The sequence below is a fragment of the Elephantulus edwardii genome, unplaced genomic scaffold, assembly GCF_000299155.1.
Source record: "Elephantulus edwardii isolate Elephantulus edwardi_28Jun2011 unplaced genomic scaffold, EleEdw1.0 scaffold00023, whole genome shotgun sequence".
Lineage (NCBI taxonomy): Eukaryota > Metazoa > Chordata > Mammalia > Macroscelidea > Macroscelididae > Elephantulus > Elephantulus edwardii.
In genome coordinates this window covers 26,735,764-26,740,726 of record NW_006399773.1, presented here as the reverse complement: position 1 = coordinate 26,740,726, position 4,963 = coordinate 26,735,764, and the positions used below count along the sequence as shown (strand labels likewise).

General features: G+C 39.1%; 1 pseudogene; it reads left to right on the top strand.

Annotated features, from left to right (window-relative positions):
- Positions 1 to 2,649, top strand: part of LOC102846863 — a 31,162-nt pseudogene extending 28,513 nt beyond the window's left edge.
- Positions 2,650 to 4,963: the final 2,314 nt, after the last annotated feature.

The window sequence follows — 4,963 nt, the reverse complement described above, 5'->3', positions numbered from 1 at the left end:
GTGTCAGAGGCAGTGTGGTTGGCGCAGGATAGAGCAGGGTTTAAGGCTGTTGTGCATAGGGTCGCTATGAGTCGCAAACGACTCGATGGCACATAACAACAACAACAACAACATATATACATCAGAGATCTGGATAATAACTAAAGATGATAGCAGAAGAATTTATGTCTTTAAGTTGTGGTGTTGGAGAAGAGTTATGAATATACCATGGGCTGCCAAGAAAACAAATACATTTGTCTTGAATAGGGTGAAACCAAGTTTGTCCTTGGAGGCAAGGACATCATGTTCAGAAGGGTGGAGGAGCAGACCAGGAGAGGAAGACCCTGGATGAGATGGATTGATACAGTGACTAGGGTAATGAGGGTAATTGTGTCAGAGTCAGTGAGACTGGCTCAGGACAGTGTAGCCTCAGAGCTATTGTACACAGGATCACAATGAGTGGCCAGAGACAACAACAACAACAACAACATACTCCTTCTTGCTCTTTTATCACTTGTTTAACCTCAGAAATATTCCTTTATCTTCAATTTATATTACTGTTGTTATCTTTGTTTTCATGGAAAATCAGTTTTTGCTGGAGGCAACACATCCTCTGTAACACAGTGTTGTTAAGATAGATGCTTTGAGGGAATTCCGGTGGCCTAGTGGTAAGAAGTTGTGCTGTTATCCCTAAGGCGCATGGTTTAAATCCACTAGATGCTCTGCTGGAGAAGGAGGGGTACCATGTTTTTTTTGAGACTAACCTAATAGCAAAAGGCCATTATTGAGGAGAAAGAAAAAAAAAAACAAAACATGAAATCTGGAGAACAATTACATGAAATAGATGACTGAAAAATTTCAGATGTATTGGAACAATGACTGCTGCAATGGGCTCAACTGTGTCTAGTAATGTGACGATGGCCCAGGATAGGACAGGATTCAGACCTGTTGTTCATAGGGTCATTATGAGTCATACTCAACTTGATGACACTTAACAACAACACCAATAATCTGATCATTATCTTTGTTTACAATTGACACAGATTATACCTCTCAGAAAGGGTACCGCCACCATAAGCAACTCATGAATAACAACCTTCCCTCTGTCCCTGTTGAAGTTACAGGGCCATTCTCACCCCTTCCCAATTGCCTTCATTATTTTCCTTCTCTTTTTATCACTGGAGAATTTAACTTATTGCTCATATTGTTCTCAATTCCAATTTTATAGTTTTTATTAACATAAAAGTCATATATTTTACCAATTAAAACTGTAATTGCACCAATAGCTTTCTTTCTCCCCTCCGCATCAGGAATGCCATACCTATTCTCTGAAATTCTCTTAATCACTTTGCTATATGTGATACGAAAAATTCCAGCTCTAGCAAAAGAGAGACTCAGTATCAGTAGCATCACATATATAAGTGGGAAGGGCAGGAGAAACAAAAAAATTTAAAAGGAGAAGAAATACTTGTATGGAGATTATCCTCTTTAGATAGGTAAGTAAGAGAAAAAGCAAAATTAGATAAAATAATTTTATAGCGTAGAAAATGGAAATATATCTGTAACCTTCTCCTTCTTTCAGACACACAGGCTTTTCCAGTTAGGGTCTTGGTGTCAGAGAAGGATCTAGCAAAGCTTGGGGCAACTGAAGACTAGGATGTGGCATCAAATTTTAAGAAGTTAAAGTGGTGCTGTATAAAATTAAGAAGAAACTTGTATTTGTGGAAAGGGTAACATTTTAGTTCCTTATTTCAAGGCCATTTGGAACCTCATGGAAAATGTGAGCCAGCCCCATCAGCATTCCAACTGTCAGCAATGATAGCACCTGGGACTCCTGCTTCCCTAGGTCCCAGGTAAACCAGATCCCAGCACAGCAGGAAATATACGACATGTGTGACTTTTGGAGTCTGGAGAGAGTGAAGAAAACACTACAAATGTAGAAGAGGAAAAGAAGCTCATAGTCTCTGTTTCTTCCCAGAGACAAATTAGCCTAATCACAAAAGAAAACAACTGTGCCAATTAAGGAAAATATGAATATTCAAGTGAGTAAGGAACTGATTCACTGTGTCATCCTTTCCCAGATAATTTTTGGAGAAGAACACTGGAAATGTGCACAGACTTTGGCCAACCTGGCTTATGGTTACCTGACACCGAGAGGCCTTCCAGCTCAGGCCGGGAAACATCATGAGTCAGCCAAGAGCATCTCGTCGACCTGGAAGAGATATATGACCTCAAAAAGGAGAGGAAATAAATCGTGGGAACACTGGTCTTGCTCTACTACATACTGGGTGTGGTCTTGTTTCTACAGAACCTCAGCAGAGAGGCCTGCCTCAACCTGCAGAAGGCAGAGAGAAGCATAAAGCAGCTGTGAGAGGTAGGTAAGAGATGCATCTGTGGAATTAAAGTCTCAGAGAAAGATGCAACCATTGCTTTGGACAGAACCTCCTTGGCCAGCCACAGGTTGATATGAGCTCTAACATACTGCAATAGGCGATTGCCAATGTCATTGCCACCAAGGGTGAGAAAACATCTGATCTCATAAGTCTCTCTGCAGACATTTCTCAGACTGAGTAGCCGAGGAAGAACTGCAAGCAGGCTATCCAGTACTTGCCACAGGTTGTTTGTCGGGCTGCTGGACCAGGGAAGGGGATTGCCTTAATACTATTTTAGTCCAGTTTTCCTTCAGACCTACACAAGTGCCCTCTCTCCACCTTACATGGCCTGGGCTGAGAACACTGAGGTAGGGCAAGTGAGTCAGCAGTGTGGCCTGAGGTGGTGGCACAACTTCCTCTTTGGCCCCACTTTGTTTTCATCAGAGTGAGAATGAGGAAGCCTTGTGGGTTCATCCCAGGGAAAAGACACTAAGTGCTTCTGAGGTTAATTGAGCCTTTAGAAAACACAAAGAATTTTTTAAATGAAAAAAATGTCCTTGTCAAAATTTAATTAACCATAGGTGGATGAGTTGTTTTCAGGATTCTCAATTCTATTCCATTGATCTATTTTTCAGTTGTTTTACAAGTACCATGCTGTCTTGACCACCACAGTTGTGTAGAAGGATTTGAGATGAGGGAATATGATGCCGCCTACCTTGTTTCTCATTTTTAGTAGTGTCTTGCTTATTCAGGGTCTCTTCTCATTCCAAATAAAGTTGAAAATCGCCTTTTCCATCTCATCGAAGAATGGAATTTGTGTCTGTGTTGGGATTGCATTGAACTTGTAGATTGCCTTTGGTAGAAAAATTAAGCAAGACTCACATCTCACACCTTATACAAAACCCAACTCATAGTGGATCAGGAACCTAGAAATAAAACCAAAGACCATAGAATTCATCAGAGAAAAACTAGAGAGAGCTCTAGAAGCCCTAATTAACAGCATGATCAGTCTTCCAAGCATAATGGGGAAAAACCCAAAAACTAAACAAACAAAAAATCCCAAACTACAATCAGGAGAGAAGGAAATAGACGAATGGGACCTTCTAAGAATCAAATCTGTATGCACATAAACAAAAAACTCTCCAAGGGTATAAGAAGGAAATGCACAGACTGGGAAAAATTATTTGGCAATGACATTTGGCAAAGGACTTATATCTAAAATTTATAGCACACTACAGAACCTCAACAAGAAAAATGTAAACTAACCAATCACAAAATGGGCACAGGATATGATTAGCACTTCACCAAAGAGGACATTCAGATGGCAGACAGACACATGAAGAAACATTCAAAATCCCTAGCTAAAGAGAGATGCAAATCAAAACATCTATGAAATACCATCTCACCCTAGAAACAATATCAAAGTTAAACAGGGCAACAAACACCAAATGCTGGTGAGGTTGTGAAGAGATTGAAACTCTTTCTCACTGCTGGTGAGAATGTAAGATGGTACAATCACTCTGGAAGGTGGTCTGGTGCTTTCTCAAAAAGTTGAAAATAGAAATACCATTTGACCCTGCAATTCCACTACTAGGAATATACCCTACGGAAACCACAGCTACCACTCAAAAAGATGTATCCACTCCCATGTTTATTGCTGCATTATTCACAATAGCAAAGAGATGGAAGGAACCCAAGTACCCATCAACAAATAAATTAACAGAAAAACTATGGTATGTCCACACAATGGAATATTAATGCAGCACTGAAAACCAAGGAAATAGTAAAATATTACACAATATGGGTGTCCTTGAAGGACATTATGTTGAATGAAATCTGTCACAAAAGTACATATACTGCATAACACCATAGTATAAAATAGGACTGACACGGGGGTTGGGAAGAAACTAAGAAAAGAAGCGATAAATAATTAACAGTGCATTGGAACAGGAAACAACTGTTAATAAGGCATTATCTATATGACAACAATCCAGAATAAGAGGTGCATAGAAAAGTGGACTGGGGGTTGGAGGTGGGGAGGAAATCATGCAACAATGAATAAAATTTTTTAAAAAGTGGACTGAGGGAGTAGTGAAGAAAAGGTGAATCAATGAATAAATGAAAATCCAACTTCTCTATAAACTTTCCTTAAAATCTCAACAGAAAAGAAAAAGGGGAGAAAGGTGTTAAGGTAATTAAGCCATCTCCGGATCATGAAGGAAAACTAAAATTGCCTGAGGCAAGCCAATGTAAATATATTATTGTTCCGGCCAAGTAAGTGAAATTGTTCTGAATAATATTGCTTAGAGGAATTAGGAATAGGAGAAGGAAATTCATTTGTTAACATAATATTTATAAAAATAACAATACAAAACCAAAACCCTTCCAAAAGAAAAAAAAAAAAGAAAAAATGTTATTTTGGTATAGTGTTGTCATTTAACTTGATATACCTGGTTGTATTTTCAAGTCTAGGGTTAAAATACCCTTGATATCCTCCCACAACTCATCTGGCCTTCACTCATTAGTGTTCAAAGCCTCAAACCTGTTCCTGAGATGGTTCTGAAATTCAGGTGGGATAGACTCAAAGTCATATTTTGGTTGCCTTGGATTTG